Below are 25,865 nucleotides of genomic sequence, written 5' to 3' on the forward strand. Positions count from 1 at the left end.
CTAATCATTCCACATAATAACGGGCCTGATACACAGGCCCGAGTCAAAGTCGCAAGTCAATAAATCCATTCCTTCCTCCCTTTCAGGCAAAGTGTTGAATAGTACTGAGTGTGCAGTGTCACCAGATCCCATAGTCCATCACATCAAGGTCGTCTGGTATACAGCACATAAAAAAACAACTTTCTCTCTTTTTAGTGCCTAGCACATCCAAGAGAAGCATCACTGTCCCACACACAAGGGTGGATGAGGGAGGGGTTGAAAGACAAAGATCGATCACCCAGGTTCACAGAATCCTGGAGCCACTGAACTGAGAGCCATGGGTCCTAGATATCAGCTACCTGTGTTGTCCTCCTCATTTTAAGAATAGGAAACTGATGCCAGAAAAGAGGAAAGGATTCGTCCAAGATCATGTGGCCAGTACCTTTTAGGGCTAGGACTGGACACGGGCCTTCTGACTTCTAGTTTAGTGTTCATAGTCTGCTTTGAAAGGGGATCAGGGGGCTACAAACAGAGAAAAAGAACAAGAAATTTCCCCCTTTCTAAAAAACAAAGAAAACACAATCCAATCTCCCCCACCTCCTCCAGAGTCCACTCTCTGCCTCAGGTAATGTCCCATCTGTGGCTACATTGTGTGAAGTCACATTCTGACTTTGTTCCTAGAGGAAAAATATCCAAACATCTAAAAGCCTCAGTTTCCTCATCTGTAAAATGTAGATAATAACAGTGTCTAGCTCAAAGGGTACGGCGGGCTGAAACAGGGAAGATGGTCCCTGGGGCATGGCGACAGCTCGGTCAATGCCAGTTCTCATTGTCATCCTTATCACCAGGACAATGACAGCTACTGTGCGTTAACCCACTCTTCCTGCATGGTGCAGACAGGCTGTTGCTGCTCCCAACAAGACAAAGTATGGCTCACCAAATTATCTTTCACCTATGGTGTGAAAATAAAACCTGCTGATAGAGGCTCCTTGAAAGTACGCAACCCTGAATTACAGTTTGTTTACTTTGCTAAGGGACTTCCAGCTCTTCCAGGTTCATAAATTCCTTATAGTGGACGAGGGAAGGATTGTAAATTAACTTGAATAATAGGACTACATTTGTGTATCTTCCAAAGGTTTAAATTGCTTCGAAAGGGGGGAAAAAAGTCACACTTCTCATCTGCTGTCTCTATTTTTCCTTTAATTAGCAGGTGGATTAGATACTTTGGAGGTGAGCAACTAAAGGCAGTAAAGAGAGACCTGAGCCAAATGTCAAGAATTTGTGCCCAGAGACCTCAAGACCATCTTTCCACCACACCTGTGAGATGGATATAATAATGTGGACATACTACCCCAGATCATGCCAAATACCTATGTTTCATTTGGCGAGGCCTGAGATTCTCTGGCATAATCACCACCTATTATTGTAAAGACTATGCCAAAGGGGTGCATACATCACATATAGAGAATTGGCTTCTTCTGAAGAATTAAGAATGTGTTTTAAATCTGCCTAGCACAGTACCAGGCACGTAGTAGGCATTCTTTATAAACTCATTTCTTCATAAAACTCTTCCTCATCCATTCTTTATAATTCTGAAAGTCCAACCCTAGAGAATAATGCTTTCAATCAAGGCGTAGGATAACCAATAGGAATCAGACATGTAGTAAAAAGGAGTTCAAAGTTCTGGCTTTCATGCATCGAACTTGAGCCAGTCTGAATTGAAGAAGATATTTATTCTCATAACATTCTGAAATACTGCAAGGATGAATGGAACACTATCCATAAGTACAATCTAATCTCAGATAACAAAACTCTTTTTGTTTGTTTAGGCTAGAAATTACTGCATAAGAGTTATCACTGATACCATTTTTGAAAACAATGATAGCCTGGCTCAATAACTTAGTAAGGGCTCTTGATTCCTAGCCCTTACATCTGTCCATTCTCTTTTATTCTCCTTCCTTTTAGTGTTTAAAGTTGATCTAAACTCAAAAACATATAGCAAAATAAAAATCACTAGCATTTATAGATGACTGTAATTACGTTTTAAAGAATAAATTCCTATTACTATAAGAATTTCAAGGGGCGCCTGGGTGGCGCAGTCGGTTAAGCGGCCGACTTCAGCCAGGTCACGATCTCGCGGTCCGTGAGTTCGAGCCCCGCGTCGGGCTCTGGGCTGATGGCTCAGAGCCTGGAGCCTGTTTCCGATTCTGTGTCTCCCTCTCTCTCTGCCCCTCCCCCGTTCATGCTCTGTTTCTCTCTGTCCCAAAAATAAATAAACGTTGAAAAAAAAAATTAAAAAAAAAAAAAAAAAGAATTTCAAAGAAAATCCAAATTGTCATCAAATGGTCTTACCAAATAATCCCACAGGTTTTTACACAAACCTGAATATCTCAGACATATATGAGATATACAGAATGTCTCATATAGGTCAACAGAAGTCACAGGAAGAGGAAACAGAAAAATGTACATCTTCAAGTGCTGGTCTGAGCAGTACTTAAAGAATATTCTGTAATTTTCAACCAATGGGATCAGCCCATGTACTGGTAGCTGACATTTCCTCCAAATTAATTGGTCAGAAAAATGTATATTAGCAATTATGACATTCAAACCACCTGGAATGACTTACCCTGGAATCTGAGAGCTCAAGAGGACCCCCTCCCCCAAGAAAGCATATTCGCAAACCATCTTAGGAAGAGTAGCCAAGGAAAGGGCTACCTGTTCTCTTAGCAATACCCAGACAAGGAACTATCTGTGTTCTGATGCCTAAATAAACCTTAGAAACAAGAAGCTTCACTTTTTCCTAGTCTGGCTGGCCACTTTTCTCTGCATAAGCATTTATCTCTATGGCTTGTTCTGTTCTGTTGCACGTGTTCTCTTCTTCACAACACTGAAAAAGGTTCCACAGTGAAGGGGGATGGGTTCACTGCCAGCTAGCACGGTCTATTCCTAACAATGTGGAGTTTTGAAGAAGAAAGAACTTATCTTTCCCAAGAGAAGAGTTTGTTTGGTTTGCTTTAAATCTTTATTTATTTTTTTTGAGATGGGGTTGGGGGAAGAGAGACAGAGAGAGAGAATGAGAATGAATGAGCAAGCAGGGGAGGGGCAGAGAGAATCCCAAGCAGGCTCCATGCTGTCAGCACAGAGTCCGATGAGGGGTTTGAGCCCACAAACCATGAGATCATGACCTGAGCCGCAATCAAGAAGTGGATGCTAAACCAACTGAGCCACCCAGGTGCCCCTTGTTTTGTTTTGTTTTAAAGCAGAGGTAATCAAAGCAATAACTATTAATGGAATGATTACTTTGTTCACGCACTGAGGAAACAGCAGAGATTAAAGGCTAAGAGGTCAGCCTCAAGCGCCAGATTACCAGGTCTGAATTCTATCCCTACTGTTTATACTAGCTTGGTTACTTTGGAAGAGTTAAGCTCTGTGTGACTCAGTTTCCTCATCTGCAAAATGAGCCACAAAGCAGTGTCTACATCATAAAATTGTTATGAGGATTCAAAGAGTTCATACAAGTGAAGAGCTAGTAACAACTCAAGGCTCAGAGTAAATGCTCAGCAAATGTCTTTGCTGTTACTGATCCTCATACCACCCCTACGACGAAGGTGTAGACAGAAGACTGAGATCCAAGAGGCTCAATAACCTGTCAGGTCCAGTGTTACCTAGACCTGTGCAGTGGCTGACCCTGCGCTAAAACATTCTCTCAGGTTTCCATCCCTCTGACCGCTACCTGCCATTGCTTGTCCACATTCCCAAAACTCAACTCACATGCCCACCCCAGAGAAACTTTCCTGATTCTTCCACCTACCCCACCATGGGACCAAGTGGCTCTGTCCTGGGCGATCCCATAGTAGTACCTGTGTTCTTGCACTGAAGCGCCCCTTCAGCTGCTGTCCCTTCCACTGGTACACAGGCCCCTTGGCATTGACAGCTCCTGGCATAATGCCTGGCACATGGTAGGCACTCAATAAATCTTCACTGAATGAAGAAAAATGAGGTAAAAAAATGACAAAACTGAATTTCAGCTCTGACCTATCAGCCCTTCACACGAAGTTCTTTCCTGCTTGGTTTCTGCTCTGAAGAAAGTTTGCTTTCCCTATGTGGAAAATGTGAGCAAAGGATCTCAGAGTGCAAGTGCTGAAAGAGCTCAGCAGGGAGTGCCCACGGTGGCCAGAGCCGTCAAGAAACGTTTCATGGACAACTCAAGCTAGTCCCTGAAAAGTGTGGGATTAGCATAGGCAGAAGTGTGCGGAAAGGCTCACACAGAAAGAAGTAGAAAAACACAAGGCAACATGAGAAGAGACTCTGTAGAGCTGTGGATCCTAGACCAAGGAAAAGAGAAACCCCTACATCCCATTCCCCACTTGTACCATCCCCCAAGGTTCTAAGGAGCATCACCCCTAATTACACAGAGTCAGCAGGGATGTTTTCAACCATCTGTTTCATTAGAAAGGGAGACTGGTCCAGGAGATAAAATCAGACAGTGCTGGATTTAAACTCTACCTTCAAATGCTGAATAGCTCAATGGCATTAGACAATCCTATCAGTTTCAGACATGGACATCTACATAACAGGCATATACTCTTACAAGGTTATTGAGAGGATTAACTAACATAAATAGCACGTTGCTGACCCACAATACATGTTCAATAAATGTTAGCTGCCATTCTCAGCCTTATGCCACAACCACACCCAGGCTCTCCTTGAATTATTAGAGAATCCACATCACAGTCACATCCTCATTATGAGTCCATAACCCCCTTCCCTATGTCTGTAAACTCTGTTCCAGCAAGAATGTTGTGCTTTCCCCCAATAAGTTCTTGTCATTACCACACCAGTGGTTCCTCTGATGGAAGGGTAGGTTCTCATTAAACCATGACTGGTCCCTGGGGAAAAGGGACAAGGAAGTTCTAACTGCCCCCCACCGACCACCCCCCCCTCCCCCGCCAACCTTAATACCACCATCACCTCCCAAACCAATGGTCAGGAACAGGGAGCAAAATCAATACTGTATCCCTCTCTGTCACTGTTTCACAAGGTGGCTCTGTGCGCATGCATTTTGTACCACTCACCAGCAAACAAAATGGAGTGGTGCAGTTAATTGAAAAACAGCTCTGCCCTGCCTGCCATAATTGACATTAAGTACTGTTTGGGGTAGGAAATCAGCCATTTCCAATTGATATTAAACGGGAAATCATTTAACATCAATGGATATAAACCAGGCGCAATTGTGCTGAATTAGGGAGAAACACTTTGGCTCATGTTAAAAAATGTTTCTGTGAAGTGGGATTTTTCAGAGTAAGTGAATATTAAGTCAGCTTAATACCTGTATTAGGAAAAAGAAGAAACCACTTCTCAGTCTACCCTCAGGCTTGGAAGAACGCTGCCAAATGCTCTTTTGGAAGAAGCCACGTTCTAAGGTGGTCTTGTCTCTGAAAAACAAAGTCGAAAGAAGGTATAATCTGGGAGAGCAGATGAAAGGAGGAGGCTCCTGCAAGTTTAGCCAACACTGTCCACTGTTGGGGTGCAGATGGAACCCTGTGAAGAAGCACATATGGGGAGGCCCTGGGCTTCCCTCTCAGTTGGGGACATGTGGACTGTGCCCCCGATACAAGGAAAACAAATATGGGCACAGATATGTGAAGGGAAAGAGATGCCTCACGTCTTCTCTCTCATCCAAATTCCTTTTCCTATCATGCACCAGCCCATTTTGGCAGTCCATGACTTCTGCCAGCCCGTCATACCTTGGTCCTGATTTTCTTATCAGAGTAGTGCAAATGTTACAATTGTGGCTGATATCTTATCAACTGGGGCCTTAGAAATCTCTCCATTATTCTCCAAAGAGAATAAATACCAAATCCAACTTGTGATCCTCTGTTCCCCACAAGAACAAGGAAAAGAGAGGAAAGACGGGAAAGACAGGGGTAGAAATGAAGGAAATGACTGGAAAGAGGTAAGGGCCTTGTGGGAAAGGGGAAAGTAGGGTGGACTGTCTGAGGGTGGGGGGATGGGGAAGAAAGACTGGAAGACTGCAGTGAATGCTCCACAGGGTGAGCAGAGTCCAGTGCTCTATGTTGTAGATGAGGAAACTGAGGACCAAAGAGGTTCTGTGGAATGCCCCAGCCACATGGCTCCTTAGTGCCAGAGCCTGGTCTGGAGCTCTCCGGGTTCACTGTCCGTTTTTCAGATCTCATACCATCTCAAGACATGAAAAGTAAGAAAAGAAGAAAGAAGAGAGAAGTAAGAAAGCGATGGAAGAAAGATAGGAGTATAAGCCTAGTAGGTCAATGTAGAATTTCTATTTTAGGACTAAATTTAAAATATCATCCTTCTCTCTGAGTGGACACCCCATTTACAGTGGGCAAAGACCAGGACACATTTGTCAGCTCTGAGAGCTTCCTGTATGGAACAGGGGCAATTACAGATACAGGCCTCTGAGGGCCTTCACCCCCTCACCTGTGAGATGCGAGACCTTCACACCCTCACACCTGCAGCGTTTGTGTGGCTAAACACCAGCCAGGTTTCATCCCACGCAGAACTCTCAACATGAGCTCTAAGGCAATCTCTCAGACCTTATCCTTTTGAGTGAGTTTTGTGCAGAAACGAATTGTATTCTCTCTCAGATAAAGAAGCTAAATGAGTGTTAATAGAAGTTATGTATCTCACAAGCATACATTCTAACAGGAGGCAGCCCAGGTGGCGTGCAGTGAACGAGAGACGTGAAACTCTCAGAGTGGAGGATGGGAAAGCCTTCCTCCTGGCCTGTCCCTTTTTTTAGGACCCAAAGCTAGCTCTCTTCTGGTGCAACAGAATATGGAGCCACAGAGAGAGGTTGGTTTGCGGCAAAGCCTCACATTGTCTCTCCCCTCAAAGGAGATGAAGGAATCAATGGGTGCTGCTCTGGCCTCCAGAGGCAATCATCAATGTCTGTGCTGGGTAAAGCTGTGAAGAGGGCTGAGGAAGCTGTTTTGGGTTTTATTATCCAGCTTTCTCTCCTCAGGCCAAAGGCCCTCCCAGATTATTTCACAAGTAGGTGCAAAAAGGCTTTGACTCCTGGTTCCCTCACCAGCTCACCACTCACATGGGACAATCATATAAGTGTAACAACTGGCTAGAATACACTTGGCTCCACTATGACTCTCTGGCTTAGAAGGGGAAACACTAGCAAACAGGACTATGGCTATTTTGCCCTTTTGGTCAAACATCCTGCATATATGTAAGGTCAAGGCTAATTTGTTCATTCATCTATTCACTGACAGTCAGCAAGCATAGCATTGAGCATATATTCTTTTCCAGACACTATTCTGTGCCAGAGCACCCAGAGATGAATAAAACACATTCCCTGCCCTCAAAGGGTTTGCCAACATAGAAAACTCATGGAGTCTTACTCTGTGCCCAGGAAGACATCTAGAAACAAATGCTCATATTCAGAAAGCTGTCTCACTCTGTGCTCCAGCCTTATTTCAATTTCTAAAATACTGATGATCTCTCCTACCAAAAGGCCTTTACATATGTCATTCTTGCTTTCTGGAATGGTTTTCTCTGCTGCCTGCCTCCTTCATCTAGCTAGCTAACTCCTACTCAACTTTCAAATTTGACTCTAACATCACTTCCTTAGGGAAAACTTTTCTTCACATCCAGCCTGGGTAAGCTTTCCTTGTCCTATGTTCCTTTGCCTTCTCGGTTTGTGATTATACACTCATTTGCATGTTACTTCATATCTATCTCTGTCCCCCCACCTAGATGGTGAGTTTGGAAGGATAAGAGTAATGGTTGTTTTTGGTTAACATTAAGTTTCCATGATAGCACAGAGCCTGGAACAGCCTGGGCACACTTCAAATGTTGGTTGAATGAATCGAAAGGAAGATAGCAATGAAATACTTCTAACAATAAACCCTTCATCTTAGTTCTTCATGCTAGATTTCTAGGTGAAAACTGGTTATGTAATGGCACTGAAAACTCCATCATCACACAAATGCCCACATGGATCCCAGAGAGTCAGTGTGGAGATTTAAGAGAGTGGACTCTAGAGTCAGACCTGGCTATGTCTAAACCCCACCTCTGCCAGCTGCAAAACCCTGGAGAAAGGCTTAACCTCTGAGGTAAGCTGGAAATAGCTCCCAAAGAGGTATCCGTGTAAAATCACTGGAACCTCGAAATGTCACATTATTTGTCAAACTGGTCTTTGTAAATGTGATGAAGTTAATCACCTCGAGATGAGAAGGAAACCCTGGGCTATCCAGGTGGACCTTAAATGCAGTCACATGTATCTTTATGAGACAGACATATAAAGAAGACACAGGGCCAGAGGAGGAGGAGGCAATGTGATCACAGAGGTCAAGATTGGAATCACGTAGCCACAAGTCAAGGAATTCCAATGGCCCCTACAAGCTGTAAGAAGGAAAGAACACTCCTCTGGAGCCTCCAAAGGAAGCATGGCCCTGCCAACACCTTGATTTCTGACTTTTGGCCTCTACAACTCAGAGAGAATAAGTTTCTATTGTTTTAAGTCACTTAGTTTATGGTAATTTGTTACAGCAGCCACAGGAATCTAAACCTGACTAAACCTCAGGTTCCTCACAGGTGAAATGGAGACAATGCCACACACCCTGTAATGTTGTAGATCTAAGCAAATCAAAAAGGACCCAAGGAATGACCCAACCCCAATGGCCATGTCTTATTTACAATGAAAACACTTATATCAAAAGGGAAATTTCTGTCAGTCATTTGGTACTTGGGTCTGTACCTTACTTTTCAACATCCTGAAAATAAGACACGTCCCAGGCATACAATGACTTTTTCCATTGGTGACTCAGACAACCCAAGGTTATTTACACACTGCCATAATACTGCCAGGAAAGCCAGAAACAGAGACATACCTCAGCAGTTTGAAAGGAAAGATCAGGGTCTCCCTCAGTATCCTCAGAACCCAGCCCAGCACCTTCCATATAATAGATGTTTCGTGAATGCATGGTGAATGGAATGAGCCCTTGGGTCATTACAGTTTAAACAAGCTCACTCACTTGGTAGAAAACAGAAGAACAAGGGTTTCAGAATGAAGAAATGACAAACACTATTTATCTGTATACATGTGTTGAGCCTCATCCTTGAACCATCAAGCTAAAGATGATGATGATAACTGCCTAAACAGTTCTTGCCCAGCATGACAAGGACCCCTGCCAGTATCAAGGTGACCCCAACATGATCAAGTAAGGGTTATTCTCCTTATATACACCTGCCTTTCTAAATGCTTTTAAATTTAGCCAGAGATATTCCTAAATTATTCCTGGATAACTGCATCACACACACTCAAAATTTTAGCATGTTTTGTTTATATTTTTACATTTAACTTAGAATGAGGGCATAATGGGAGTTGATCTGCTAAAATCAAAGAGGTTAATTTCATTCTGAGAGTGATGCTTATTCAAGAGATCAATGTAGGTTAAGCTGAAAGACAGTTCCATGACTCATGTCCATTTTCACAATTTCTCCTAGCATGATCTCCATCTCTAGGCAATAAATGAGCTATTTTGAGAGCTGTCTGTTATGTGGAGTTAGGTTAATTTCTTTTTATAGTATTTTTAGTTGGCTTAAATGTGTTGAAGCAATCACCTCAGTAATTACAACTACTAGTGTAATATTAATGATAAACCTATTTTAAACATGTGAGAGAGATTTTATAACCAAATAAATATGGATCACTAACACCATGACCAACATAACAAGGCCAAAACTTTTCAAGAATGTCTATTTGCAAGAAGAGAGGTTGTTTTCTTGTTTTTTAATTTTAGGGTGAATAATAGCTACTGGCTGATTTGAAGCTGGATTAGCCTGCCTAAATCCAGACAGGGAGATGGGGAGGCTTTAATTTAAGATTCTGGAAAATCTCAAGCCATATTTTTAGGGGTTGCTATCTTAAAGACCCAGAATCTCATGATTCTTAAAGTTTTTTATTTGAGTAAAAGATATATGGTAAATGTAGAGGAACCCACGAAACATCCTCAAACACATTAGTTGGATATAATGCTCAGTACTTTACTCCAGGGAGCTGTAACTCTCCAGGGAAGCGTTCAACTCTTTTCAAGGTCATACACCCATTTACTCATTTACACACATTTACTGAGAGTCAGATATGTGCCAGGCACTATTCTAAGCACAGAGAACACTTCAGTGGACAAAACCCTTATGCATCTTAAGCTTACATCCTAACTGAGAAGATGGATCATAAACAAAATTAATCAACAAATATATAAGAAACTATCAGAAAAGCATAAGTGCTATGCTGAGAAGAACACAGGGTGATGTAATAGTGAATGGAGGATGGTGACTTGTTGAGTGGTCTGGGCAGGCCTTTCTTTTTTTTTTATTTTTTCTTTTTTTTTTTTTTAGTATTTTTTATTTTTGAGAGAGTGAGCATGAGTGGGGGAGGTACAGAGAGAGTGGGGGATAGAGGATCGAAAACAGGCTCTGCGTTGACAGCAGAGAGCCTGATGTGGGGGTCGAACTCACAAACTGTGAGATCATGACCTGAGCCGAAGTCAGATGCTCAACCAACTGAGCCACCCAGGTACCCCAAAAGGCAGGCCTTTCTGAGGGGTTAACAATTAATTTGATCTCCTCCCATGCCCACTTCTCTCTAAATATAAGATACTGGAGTCAACACAGGGGGAAAAAAAGAGAGAGAGAGAAGAGAGAGAAGGAACGTGTGATAACATCAGAAAAGAGAATGTTGAGATCCAGCATCTGAATGAGACTTTCCAAAAGCTTCATTTGAAAAATCACAGTGGGGGTGCCTGGGTGGCTCAGTCGGTTAAGCGGCCGACTTTGGCTCAGGTCATGATCTCCCGGTCCGTGAGTTCGAGCCCCGCGTCGGGCTCTGTGCTGACTGCTCAGAGCCTGGAGCCTGTTTCAGATTCTGTCTCCCTCTCTCTGACCCTCCCCCGTTCATGCTCTGTCTCTCTGTCTCAAAAATAAATAAACGTTAAAAAAAAAAAAGAAAGAAAGAAAAATCACAGTGATAGGTAAAATCACATTCATAATACTCTCACTTAATAAGCAAAAGAAAGTATACCTCTACCCTCACGTCTGTCAAGAACTCTGTATAGCCAAAAATTCACCTTTTTCTCATGTGTTCATGCCTTTCATGCTATACCACATTTTATCAAATCCAAGAGGTCATCAATTGTGAGGTGCAAACCAACACTAGAGACACTAAAATGTGAGGCCATGAATCTCTTACAATCCACGAAACAGATTTCCTGTCCTTATATTTATTTCCCACTTCAGATCTCAGCATATGCTACAGCTCTATTCCATTGACTTAGTTGCCTCCTCCCACTTCCTGCCATCCCTTTAGAAAATGCTTTAAGCAACCATGACCATTCTTAAACCCCCTAGGGGCAGTATTATAGGGGGAATGAGAATTCTTTCTTCCACATTCACCAAACTTCCAGAGTTTTGAACTTCTCTCTTAAACCATGTGTCCCACCAAATTCCACATTTGTTCTTGATTCTCTCCCCTTGCCTTCTGTTAACATCCTCACATCAATCTTTGGACTTGACAGTGCCAGTTTACCAAATCCTCTCAAGTCCCAGCTGTACCTAGTATACTGACTCAGTCAGTCTGCTCAGCTGATCTGGCCAAGGATCCTGCTTCTCTGGTTGCCACCCTTCATGGGCAGCTCACTCATCAGGCTTGCTCTAAACACAAGAAAATGAGTGAGGTTCTTCTTCCCTTGGAATCATCAGCCTCTACACCTCTCCTCCAATGAATTAGAACCCTTTCTATTAATAAATACCACGTTCTTTATCCTGGCTCCAAGGAGAACCCTTAAATAAAAATCAGGAAAGCAATCTTAATGTTGGGCAACAGAAGGTGAGATTTTTATTTAAAGAGTGGGGGATTTATTCTGACTCAGGACTAAAGGAAGTGTGAATAGTCGCATACTAGACCAGATTCTAATGCACAAATACCTCAGAGTCTTGCCCAATCCAAAGCAGAAAAAGGTGCCAAAACATAAAAGAGTTATCATCAATTTGTCATTTAATATATTTTTGTACTCCACTCCTGCCCTCTGACAGAAGAACCAAAGTATAATGAGAGATTTTTGTGATTATTTTTAAACAAAGATGGGTGAATTAACTGAGTCATCCAATAATTGAAGATCAGAAGGCAGAAAACACACCATAGTCTTTCCTATTCAATATGAATGCCAAGTGGAACCTGACAGGGAGAGTCAGAACTTTGGCTGTCGCATTATCTCAGAGTCTGAGGATGCTGAGCTCAGGTTATACCAGACATTTTGATTGGATGCTGAAAAGACTGGATTCACTGAGAATATTCTCTGCACGACTTGGGAATAGTCACTCCAGGGATACTGAAGAAGAGTAGATGCACATTCCCCACAACTTCTCATCTGATGAAACCAAAAACTCTAAAGATAGCCCTGTGAATTAGCAGTTCTGTCCTGAGGGACAACTTTGAATGACTGACTGTTGGATATTTAATGAGACTCCATTAAAATGAATAAATAAATAGGGAATCCTGACACCTAGAATTTGTAATCTATCCATATTCTTTATTTCTATAAAAGGTACAATGTGTATTGAAAATAAAATTCTGATGTTTTTTTTTTTATTTCAACATATAGAAAGAAATAGAGGAGACTCTCATTAAATGGGAATAACAGTAATGGGAAATGTGGCTGTGATTAACTCTGCTCGGAGTTGGAGTTAATATTCCTTCTCCTCTGCAGTATTTTTTAATTACACTCCTGATTTTCTATTTGGAGACATTGCAGACCTGTTCTGGTAAACTGTCACATAACCACAAGTCAAATATGTGTTAAATATGAGAAAATGCTGCCATTTTTATCTGATTTGTGGTTCATTCATACACTGTTATCTACTTTTAATTAAATAATATAAAATATACATGGTCAGCAGTTTGACTTTTCATTTCCTTACCATGTCAGTAATTCAACTTGATTGTTCCCACCTACCCTAGAATTACACTTTCAGGATGTAACCCTTGCATGGTACTCATCCAACATCTGGAAAAGGTAAGCCCTTGCTAAAAATAACCAGTGATCAACCATACCTTGAAAAAAACCACACATACCAAAATATACCAAAAAAATATGGTCCATCAAAAACACAGTGTGTCTTTTTAATAAGAAGGCGGCAGCAGCCTTCACTGTCTGATTTTCTCCTGTTTCATCCCATTCGCCAGTGTCATATCCCTTGTTGATTTAGAGTCTACTGAGTTCCTTAAAGATCCACAAGACTCCCATGGAATTGCCTAAGGCACTGGAAGAAAGAACTTTACTCACAGGCTGTTATGGACTTAGACAGTTTACTACTTCATTAAGGCTACTCTTCCCCGGACAGTTTGCATACTGCTGTGCCAAAGAAGCCACTTGCTTCTTCCTCAGCCTCCCACCCCCACCTTCTTAGCATTCTTCCAGAGAACAAAGACAGACTGAGGGCAGCGGAATGAAGAAAGGAAAACCGAAATACATCCAATCCCTTTTTTGTGATTATTACTGTTATTATCCTCATCAAAACTAGCAAATTAATTCCACTGACCTATCTGACAGGACACTGTTCTATAAGCAATTTTTTTTTCCAAGTTAGAACTAAGTTGGATGAGAACTCTACAGAGGAATTCTTGGATACTGGGAAGGTAGAGAGTCCTTGTTGAAGAAATACATCATCAGCCTGACTCCTGATGATATGGGCACTGTCCAGAATTTATTTTCCTAGGATATTCTTGAAATTATCTCAAAGACAGACATTTTCAGGATGAGCCAGCTCCATTCATAGCCCAAATGAAAATAAAAGAGATCAGTTAAACGATAATAACCAAGAGGTGACCCTAAAAGGAAAATCCCCTTGTAAATAAACTTGATTTACTCACATTTAAATGTCTGATTGCAAATATATATATATATTTTTTTCAGCTAAACCATAGAACTTCTGCTTAATAATAATAATACTTAGCACTTCTATAAGCACTTTACATCTGCAAAGTGCTTTACAAACATTAACTAATTAATCGTTAACAACACCCCAGTGAGGTAGGTAAGTATTATTCAAGTATTCTCTTGAATGTTCAGACCAGGATTATAGCAACTCCAGAGTGGGTTGTTGCGTGAGTGAGTGAGTGAGTGAGTGTGTGTGTGTGTGTGTGTCCTGCTCCACTCTTACTAAATATAGGACTTTGGAGTATCTTATAAATGGAAAGACGGCTCATCTGGGGAATGTTTGAAGCCTTTCCAAAACCATGGCTTTGGAGTTTCCCTAATAGAACCAAAACAAACTCTGAGGTGGTTTCTCCATCTTTGAAGTAATTGGGTAAGGAGTGGTTTACACACAGAAAGCCAACCGCCCCCTCCCTTCCCACATTCTTTGCTTCTTGGTGTTTTGGTTCTCACTCTCATTTGATAACAGACTAAAATCTCACTTTTAGAAGGATTTTACTTGATAGTCAGGAGAGAGTAGGCACACAAAATATGGCGCAGCATAGAATAGCTTGGCATCCCCAGGGATAGACAGGACCTGGGCATAAAGAGCAACTGTTCTGGAAACTTATGGTAGATGCCTAGAAAGGGGGTCAAAGTTCTGTAGAAACCAGAGAAGTAACTATCAAAAGCCAAGGGTGGGCCTTGTTGGAGTAGGGGCATTTGATTTGCCCCTACAAAAGGGTCAAGGTAGACATTCAAAATGCCTGTGACAAATATTGCCACTCCTTTGGCTGCAGGCATTGTAACCTCAGCAAATGAAGGCCACTGCTAAAGCACTGATCTCTTTCCTGGGTCAGGTAACAGACTGCCAAAAATGACCTTGGATATTTTCATTGATTTCTTCTTTATTCATTAATAATAGCTAGTGTATACTGAGCATTTCCTCTGTGAAGGGCACTATGTCGAATTCTTCAGTTTTATTTGGTCACTTAATCTTCACCACAATCCCCTGAGGAATGTTCTATTAGCCTCATTTAAAGATCAGTAAAATGAGGCTTAAAGAGGTTAAGTAATTTGGTTAAGTCTCACTGCCAGTAAGAGTTGGGATTAAAACCCAGACTCTTAGATCCCTGATCCCACTCTCTAACCTGTATTCTATATTCTTCCATTCATTTGATTACTATCTGAGTATATTCCTGGCTTAGAATTAAGTTCTGGCATAAGTACCAAGCAAATAGACATGATTTTTGCCATGGCAGAGAGACAGGCATTGGGGGGGGAAAAAAAAACCTCTCACAAATAAATATGTCATTTCAAATTGTAATCAGTATTGTGAAGAAAAAATTGTAGTAGTGTGAGCGATACAGGAAACATAATTTACATCAGAGAATCAGAGAAGTCCTCTCCAAGTAAATGACATTTAAACTTGAACCTGAAAGATGACAGGAGTCAGCCAGGCAAAGAAGGAGTAGGAGAGCATTCCAGGCAGGGGAACGACAGGTGGGAAGGCCCCAAGGTGGGAAGGAGTTCAAGAAACTGACAGCAGACCAGTGAGGGGAGCAGATAGTGATCCGGGGGGACAGGCACACACGACGAGGTCAAAGAAGAGAGCCAGGACCAGATCATCAAGCAGGGCTTTATGAGCCATATGTATCAGTTAACATTAAGTTCAGCTGTATATAACTGAAAAACAGAAATAACAGTGGCATGAAGAAAACAGAAGCTTATTTTTCTCACACATCAAAGAAATCAGTCCAGGGTGAGTATCACAGCTTCAGGAATACAATCTCCCCTTTATATTTCTACACAGTCATCCAGCATGGCAGCTTCTTCCTGAGAGGTCCGTCCAATCACGGTCCAAGAAAGTTTGTGGCGATGAGGCTGTCATATATGCACAAGGCAATAGGAAGGAGGTATGGAGGGCAGGCCAAAGGGGTGTCCTAAATCAGTTTCCTTAAAGGATCCTTCCCAGAACTTCCAGGTGACATTACCATTTATATCTTTGGCCAGATTGTTACATAACCACACCTATTTGTAAGGGATGGGGGAGAAGGAATGTAATCTTATACCAGATTCAAGAAAGGGAGAAGAATGGATGTCAGAAAGACCACTAGTAATCTCTGCCATACCATGATGGAGAGTTTGGATTTTATTACCAGTATGATGCAAAGCCTATAAAAATTTTTAAGAAGGAAAGTAACAGTACCTAATTGGCATGGTTAGAAACTTTGGCTGGTTCATGAGAATAGACTGTAGAGTGGTTAAGAGCAGAAACAGGGTATCATGGTGGTCCAAGAAAGAGACTTTGTGGCTTTGATAAAGGCAGAATCATTAGAAATGGGGAAACATGGTGGAAACAAGATAGATGTCAGAAATGAGAAGAGTGGACATATTTACATATTTGATGTAGGAATGGAGCTGTGGGAGTTTTCCAGGATAATGCCTAAACTGGTGGCAGTTATGACCATATAGCTGGAGGTGCTACTTACAAAAATGGGTAATACTAAAGAAAATAAATATTTGGGTGTGGGAAAGAGAGATTTCAGTTCTGGACGTCTTAAACTTAAACATTCCCTTCAGAAGGGAAACAGGGAGTGTGGTGTCATGAACACCAAGACAGTATTTCAGAAGGGAGAAGTCAACTTTGACAAATGTTACTGAAAAGAGATCAAGAAAAATGAACATGAAGTAGTCAACATTCGAAGGAGCAGAATGGAGGTCATTGTGACAGTCAGGAGTGGTAGACAGGAGTGGTAGAGAAAAACGACACACGTGTATGTATGGAAGAACAGCTGCAACATGCGGACATGGAAGAGGAAGCATTTGTACAAACTTCTTTTGTGTGGTTTGGCTGTGAAGTACAGTTAGGGTAGCAACTGAATGAAAGAGTACTAATGCCTGTCTGAAAGTCAATGGAAAGACTCTCTTAAGGAGTAAAGGCTGAAGATGCAACAGAAAGGAGGGCTTGCCGAAGAAGGTTATTGTCTAAGAATAAAAGAGGAGTATGATCTGGGGCGTGTGGATGGCTCAGTTGGTTAAACATCCAACTCTTGATTTCAGCTCAGGCCATGATCTCACGGTTCGTGAGTTAGAGCCCTGCGTCGGCTCTGTGCTATCAGCATGGAGCCATCTGGGAATTCTCTGACTCCCTCTCTCTCTGCCCGTCCTGCACCTGTGTTCTCTCTCTCGGGCTCAAAAATAAACAAACATACATACATACATACATACATACATTTTAAAAATGTTTATGGAACATTTGGAACAAATGGAATATGATCTAGAACATACAGGAAAGGATGTACAGGAAAGACTGGTGAGGAGACTCCTCACCAGTCTTTGAGGAGAGTATGGATGGGAGTTGGAAGGGACAAGAATGGAATCAGGTATGTTTATTATTATGGTGAGGATAAAATGAGAAAACATCTCTCCATCACTTTCAATTTTCTCTGTGGAAATGCAAATCACAACTACAATGAGAAACCTTTCCCATTTCTCAGATCGGCAAAGATAAAAGATGAGTAGCATGCTATGGTGGTGATCTGGAACATACTGGCATTCTTATATAACTGCTGGAGGGAGTGATCACTGTGGAGAGAAACCCAACAATATCTATCAGAACTGAAAATGACATACCCTTTGGCCCATCCATAATATTTCTAGGAAGTTATCTTACATATTATACCAATACATATGCAAAATGATGTAGATATAAATGTATTCATTGTAGCACAACTTGTAATAACATATTGGAAACAACCTATCCATCAACAGTAGCACTACAATATTATAAAAAGAATGAGAATACTCTCTATATACTAATATGCCAGAGATAATCCCTGGCATATTATTAAGTTAAAAAAAAAAAAAGCAAAATGCTACCATATATATAAAAGAGAGAAGGGAAAGAATATACATGTATATTTCCTTCTATATGCCTAAAGTGTCTCTGGAGCATACAGACTGAGAACAGTGGAGGCCCACGTGAAGGAAAATGGAGAGTGCAGAGAATTGGGATAGAATGATGACTTTTGTACCTTTTGATTTTTGGACAATTTGAATGTATAGACCAAAATAAATAAAATAGTTTAAATAAAGTTAGAGAAAAAGCATTTATCTATGTATTATGAGGTCTGGTAGACCAGTGATGGGGGAGGCAGAGATAACAAAAGAGAGAAGAAGAGACAAGAAGATGCATTGGTCTGTCAAGTATGGGAAAGCAAGCCTACTGGAGATACGCAGGAAAACAGCTGCATTGAGGGCCCAGCAATGCCTCAACAACAGCGATGTTGAGGGCCCAGTTGAAGGTGTGAAGGTCAGTGTACAGTGGAGATACCCAGTTTGGTCATGTGATAATTTTCTCTTTTCCTTCCTCCCATCCTTCCTTCCTTCCTCTGCCCCAACCCCTTCTCAATCTCCCAATCTCTTTCTCTCTCTGGCCAGAAATGTTTTGCTGTTTGATTACAGGCACGAAGATAATAGGTTGTTGAGCTCATCTAGAGTGTGTGTTTTCCTGCCAGGTGGGAAGGAAGGAAAGGGGGTGAGAGTATATGAAGACTGTGAGTATAATAAACTAGATACATGGCATGAGCAAGTGATACAGGGAAAGAGGAGTCGTCGATGGATTAGGGTCACAATGATGTCTAAAAGTGTTATAGTAGAGATCTTGAGCAGGTGAGCTGTAAGAAGACAGTTATTTTTTTATTTCCTTGAATGAGCAAAGAATTATTTTTTCCTGTTGGGGGAGGTGGTTATTAGAAAATGTTCATATTAAGAGTAAGGCAAGGAATTTGCAATAACATGGATGGAACTAGAGGGTATTATGCCAAGCAAAATAAGTCAGAGAAAGGCAAATATTGTATGATTTTACTCATACATGGAATTTAAGATACAAAACAGATGAACATAAAGGAAGGGAAGCAAAAATAATGTAAAAACAGGGAGGGGGACAAAACATAAAAGACTCTTAAATACAGAGAACAAACTGAGGGTTGCTGGAAGGGCTGTGGGGGAGGGATGGAGTAAATGGATAAGGGTCATTAGGGAAGAGATTTGTTGGGATGAGCACTGGATGTTATACACAGGCAATGAACCACTGGAATCTACTCCTGAAATCACTATTGCACTATGTGCTAACTAACTTGGATGTAAATTAAAAATTAATTAATTAATTTTAAAAAAGAGTAAGGCAAGGAGAGGGAGGGGAAAATAAATATAGGGCATGTGGGAGTTACAAGGGCATTGAGACTGTGGCCCAGAAAGGGATGTAGGGTGCAAAAGAATGGCTTCTCTGGACCATGCCTAGGGCACGTAAGTGTATTAATTAATGTCTTCCAAAGTCAATGCTCTAGAGGTTTTGTGCTTGGGACAAGGGCAGCTAATAGTCAACATAAAGAGAGGAGGGTTATAGTAAGACTGTTTAAACCATATTTACAATTGGAAGGGAGTTCTTAAACATATAAGGAAGGGCAACACCAAGAGCATGGCACTTCATTATCGAGAAAAATATCATTGTCATTTGACATTGTGAAAGAAAGCTCCAGAAAGGGACTCCCATAAGACCAGCTATGGAATTATTCCTGTCTGACTCACAATTCTAAAACTATTTTGATCTTGAAATTCTTGAACTCATATGCTTTCAATGGCTCTAAGTTATCCATAGAATAAAACTAAACTCTAAAGCACATGGCAAGAAATCCTTCTACCCATGGTGCCCTATCCAGGATCAGCAACTCTGATTTTCTGCTTATGTTCAGACAGAGGTACTCATGACGCCCAGAATATCCACTATTATACCTGCTTCCATGCTTTTGCTCATATCATTTGCTTACCTGGAAAAATCATCCTCTCTTTCATCTAAAGTCAACATTTTCAAAGTCCATGTCAAACCCTACCTTCCCTTCCAGAGCTATCCATCTAGCCAGTTACAGAGCCCAAAGACTCAAAAAGCAACCCAACTTCCATGAATGGTTCCCAGTTCTGTTGGCCAGAAGCCTGGGGAGAAAACTCATTCATTCGTTTGCATTGAAAGAGAAGCAAACACTGGACTTAGGTCTCCCCAGAGGGTTGTAGGCAAGAGAAATGCCTCCTCTTTTTTCAGGGGAGCAATTTCAGGCCCTTGAAGATCAGGTTTAAGTCATTTCCTGACCAAACACCAGCACAGTTCCTATGCAACTCCAGCCAGGTTCAGCTCCTCTGGAAGACTCAAATGTAGTTTCTGAATTAATAATTCCTTCCAGCTTTGATATCTTCATTTGAGAGTTCCAGGAGAACAGAGTGTTTTTAAAAGGAAATGGGAGAAGGGATGCTCAAGGGGGGCATTATGGTGGGGAGAGAAGAGCTGTAACTTTTAAAAACGCATCTGGATGAATGAGACTAACTTCCTATGACTAATGTCCCCCAAACATTAAGCTAATGATTAAACTAAAAAATGCAAATCCCCAAGATGTCATATGCTGCTGGGCGGACTGATGGAAAGGAGCCTTGCAAACAGTCCCAACATTGTGTGGGGAGTTGGAGAGATGTGCATGAAAACAACGGACAGCCATATGGTCGTAGCCAATGGTCAACAACCAAAAATTCAAAAGCAGAGAAAGAAAACTCCAGAGCTACAGAGAAATGTGATTCACCTACTCTTTCTCTTATTCTGGCACTTTTCTGGAAGTTCTAAAGTGATGGGGGGATGGAGAACAGAGCAATGCCTCAGGAAGCAAGGCTGTAGGCATGCCCCATGGGCATTCTCAGCCAGCTATGTGGTAAGTGACAGTCTCTACTTGCACAAAAGATTCTCCATCCCCAGAGAAATGAGTGGGTGCTAGGTTTGTGCGACCTCCCAATAGCTACCCAGGTCTCCCCATGATCTTCTACATGTCCCCAAGAAATGGGACAGTTCCCCAGCCTTGAGTTGGCAGGACATCCCAGAAAGTACAGCACAGACTGAATACAAGTTTCCTGTACCTTACTGGCAGCAATGACTCAGAAAGATCTGATTTGGAGGTACAGGAAATTTAGCTACTTTCTGACCTTGGAGGGCCTAAAAATTGTAATTACTTGATTTTAGGTATCTGTTTGCTTCAAACTTCCTCTCAGCAAAAAGCTGATTATGTCCCTGCCTCTTCAACATATTTGTAACTTCACAACAGAGGTGTTTGATCTGGCATTTAAGGCCTTCCGGAAGGTCCAAGGAGCCCTCAATATCGTGTGTCATATTTTGCAAGTATGTGCATTTTAGGAGAAAGGAAGCATTGCTTTTATTCAATTTTTAAAGAGATCTACTACCTAAAGTTGGTTTAAAACTACTGGTATATTTTGTGTAGCCAGCAAATGACAGTCTTACTTATGGAGAATATGAGATTATGTTTTTCAGAGGTTTGAAGGGCATGATAATGGGACCCCATTAGAATCTGGGGTTTGGGTTCAGAAATACCCACTTTAGAGACTCTCCTCATTAGAGTAAAAGAGATACGACATACATTCTTCTGCTCAGGGTACACAACTTGATCCGAATAAATGCTATAAATAAGGGCTCTTTAATGCAGTCTTACTTCTAAGTAAGATTAATGAATGAAATGCCCAGACTTACCGAGAAGTCACCCAAATTACTTTGCAAACCATATTAAATGGCCAACCTTACAGGACACATCCTATAAGTATCATATCATTCAAACCAGTATCATATCATTCAATGAACACACATGCTTATAGTCTGTTGTATTTTATTAATATAATAATACAGCTTCAGAGTTTGAGGAGACCACAATGAAACTTCTCATTGTGCAAAAATATAAATGAAGACCTAAGGTCACAGAGCAAGTCCTGCACCAGAAAGCATCATCTTCTGAATTAAGCCCTGGGAAATATCTGCCAAGAGTCTGAAGCTATGGAGAAATGGATCCAACCTTCCTAGAGGACAATCTGGCATTTTCTCAGGGATGGCATGGCTTTGTGCCCTTCCCTCCACTGTCAGGAAGCCACTGCCACAGGGCTGTGCTTATGCAAGCTGTACTATAGGTGGCAATTTCTATCAACATGGTTTGTTTGGTTTTTCAAACTTTCAACACTTTCTCTGTAATGACTGGTTTCATGAAACATGCTATCTATGAGCTGCCAGCCAATCACCTCCCCAAAACAAACAGCAGTGCGTCCTTGCATATGAAGGTAGGAGAAGCATAGTTTGCAAGGTTGTTCTTGCTTTCTTTCACCATCGAGGGCTTTGGTAGGAACAAGGAGTTCTGGAACCTTATGCAAAGGAAGGCTGTATTTCCAGGGTAGCAGCCACCAGGCTCTCAGTGAAGACGGGGAGCTGATCTTATAATCAGGTTGCCATTTTTGAAGAGTCCAGGCCAGCTATTTGTAGAATGTCCCTCGATTCTGGCTGCCTGATGTCTCCTCATGATTAGATGCAGGTTATGCATCTGAGGTGGGAATTCCTCGGAATATCACATCAAGAGGCACATGCTATTTTTCCTGTTTTTTCTCTATGACCTGAGCTCTGCACCTGGACTGGGGAACGAAGTCCTCAGAGACACCAGTCAGACAGCAGCATGCCAGGCTTCTAGCTCAAAAGGAAGAAATCTGTACCTCTTGAGTCAAACCTCCACCCTAGCTCCTCACCCAGGCAGTATGATTATCCGTTCAGTGAAGCTCCATGGAGGCGGCCCATAGAAGGAGCACTGCAGCCTGGCAGCCGAGAGCTGACAGGCAGGAGGACTCCACTGCAGGTCCTGGAGTCACCCCTGCCCAGGCCTTGAATCCCGGGGGGTTGGCTGGGGTGGGGATAGAGGAAAGGCCCACCTTGCTACTCACGTCTGGGAAGCTCAGACGCCTTACCGAGTGACCTTCACCAGCACTGGACAGTCAACACCCTGAGTAACGTGTTGCCAACCACAGGTCACCCAATCAGTCCAGGGCTTGCTTCCAAACATTCTTTCCCAATCCATTATTCATCTAGGCAGAGTCGGCCAAGGGGAAGAGGAGACACAGCTGGAAACATAAGATCAAGCTAGCCCTAGGCAAAACTGGAGAGTCCAAATAGCTTGTTTTCAGAGGCTCCTGATCTTTCTATACATTTTCCCTTCTTCAGAAATAATTTTCTCCCTGGGGCCTAAGGCTCCCAAGCGCTTAGGAGAGAAGGCAACTCACTCACAATAAAATGTTGGGTGCTTTCTGCATATTCCAAGCCCTGAGCACAACTTTTAATAAGGAGGGCTCATTTTCTCCTGGTACAATTGTTAACCAAAAATAATGACTGGAGAAAGGTGGAATGTCCACAGCAACGGGGCAGGGGGGGCTATGTGGGATCTTACAGCATCTTTCTGGCCACCCCAAGGAGTCCGCCAACTGCCTACATGAAGCTGAGGCTGGTCAGCAAGGCTTTAGTACTAAGCCACATGCTCAGAGTTGCTGCTCTTTCTAGCAGTCCCGAGTCCCAGGGAGCTCTCATCAGGAATAAGGAGAAATATTTGCAAAGAGTACGTTTGAAAGAGCACTGGATTAAGCAGAATCCACTCCACCACTCAATCTGTTTAATACGCTGGTTACTTTATTTCAGCAGGCCTCAGTTTCTTCATTTTAAATTTTTTTTTTTCAATGTTTATTTATTTTTGGGACAGAGAGAGACAGAGCATGAACGGGGGAGGGGCAGAGTGAGAGGGAGACACAGAATCGGAAACAGGCTCCAGGCTCCGAGCCATCAGCCCGGAGCCTGACGCGGGGCTCGAACTCGCGGACCGCGAGATCGTGACCTGGCTGAAGTCGGACGCTTAACCGACTGCGCCACCCAGGCGCCCCAGTTTCTTCATTTTAAAAATGGGAAGGTCTAGCTGGTGGATCACGAATATCTCTCAGCTTTGAATGGCTGAAAGATTAGAATCCAGCCTGTTGTAATTCATTCAAAGTTATGGAAATGGGAAGTGGCATCAGATTTTAAAAGTTAGTAACATTTCAGGTTTATTTTGTGCTATTCTAAGTCCTTAACCTGAATTAACTCCTTGGATCCTCAGAAAAACATCTGAAGTCATTACTCTTACCACCCCCATTTTACAGATGAGGAGACTGAGATCCAACCACTCAGCTAGCGACCTGCAAAGCAAGAAGTTGAACGCAACAGCATAACTGGTCATGTTCTGTCTGAACCACTATGCTATACAATCTCTCAAAGTAGAATAATGTGCCACTAAGGGACGAGGTAGGTTGGACTGGGCTGCAGGGAAGAAGAAGGAGAGCCAAGGATGTTGGCTGGCACTGGTGGTCGGGACGCCCCAAGCTTCAGTGTTCGTGCACCACAACGGAGCCGATGACAAGAGATCTGAGCAGAAAGCAGTCCAGGTGGCCTGAATGTATGGAATTAGCTCCCTTGCTGCCAAAGTCTCTGAAAGCCTTTGGATGTCTCTAAGAAGAACTGGAAAGGGAGGTTCATCACAGACTGCGGCCTGTACGGTCCTGTGCTCACTACAGCCAGCCTTCTCTAGGCGAGGCCTCTACCGGCTCGTTGCTGCATGGCCATGATTATAGGACTGGATGCCCAAAGGCTGGCCTGAAGTTCTCTTCCCTGAAACTCCCCGTACCTGTGCAGACAGACACACAGGTACCCAAAAAGAACATCCAAGGAACTGTTGCTTCCCTTTCTGGACCACTAACAGCAAATAAGCAAATGTGTGTGTATAAATGTGATACGTGTATGCATGGGACCATTCAGGAAAGAGAGACAGAGACAAGAGTGACACACAGAGACAGAGAGAGAGACAGAGGCAGAGAGACAGGGAGACAAAGACAGAAAGAGACAGAAAGAAAGGCAGAGAGAGACAGAAACAGAGACAGAAAGAAATACAAAGAGACAGACAGAGAAAGAGGAGCAGAGACACAAGACAGAGGGTGTGGGGGCAAGAGACAGGCACAGAGAACTGACTCTCAAAGAGCCTCGAAGCTTGTTCAAAGCTTCCCATTTAAATAACTCCAGATCCGACACCCAGTGTCTGAAAGCCTCTGTTCGTGTCTTAAAATCAGTGTTTTAGCTCCACCTAACTTTTGCAGGTTTTTTTGTTTTGTTTTGTTTTTTTGGTTTTTTTTTTTTTTTTTTTTTTTTTTTTTTTTTTTTTTTTTTTTTTTTTTTTTTGAGTTACAGTCTGGCATAAAAGTGCCAGTTTGTTATGTGGGTGGGTAATGGTATGCTTTTAATTAAGGAGGCAGAGACTAAATTAAACCACATCAAGTGGCTAGTGTTTCTTTAATTTCAGATCGCGGGTCCCTTATCCCGAGCACAAGGAGTTGGGCTAGATCATGATTCCCCTTTAATGGTTATGGCTGAAAAGCCCCATCTCATGACCAGCTTCATAATTGATTAAACACAACTGTGGACTCCCATGATCAGGAAGTGCAATTTTGCTGGTGTCGCTTCAAGTCTAAAATACCTCCAGGGTAATTACAGGCTCAGAGGCAACTCCAAAGGCTTTGAAGTAGAGAAAGAAAAGATTAGGGAGTCCGGAGGATCTGTGCCTGTTCATTTGTCCTTCATGGCAAAATCCTGAAAGCCTTTGGGAAGAGATGCCTCCATGTGTGGAGTTCTGGGGGTCCAGACATCCCGATCTGGCTGCACACTGGGAAGGAGAGCAGTGGCTGAGGTCATGGCAAGCTCCAGAGGTCACTGGGCCTCCCCTAGGAAAGGCCGCCTTTTCCTGTTAGCTTCTAATCGAGGTTTCGTGCAGCTCTGATTCTCTTCACCCTGGGTTTGGCTTGGCCTGCCTGGTCACGACTTGAGCCGTCCACTCGAGGCAGGGAGAAGTGCACTCTGTCTGACCAGCTAAATTATTTACTTTGATAGCAATTATCAAACACTAGAAACCACACTCTAAAGGCCTCTTTGCAGTTCACACACAGAAGATATAAACCTTATTCAGAAATGGAGAGGGTGGAGGGCTCTTTTTT

The sequence above is a fragment of the Lynx canadensis genome, chromosome A3 (genome assembly GCF_007474595.2).
Source record: "Lynx canadensis isolate LIC74 chromosome A3, mLynCan4.pri.v2, whole genome shotgun sequence".
Classification (NCBI taxonomy): domain Eukaryota; kingdom Metazoa; phylum Chordata; class Mammalia; order Carnivora; family Felidae; genus Lynx; species Lynx canadensis.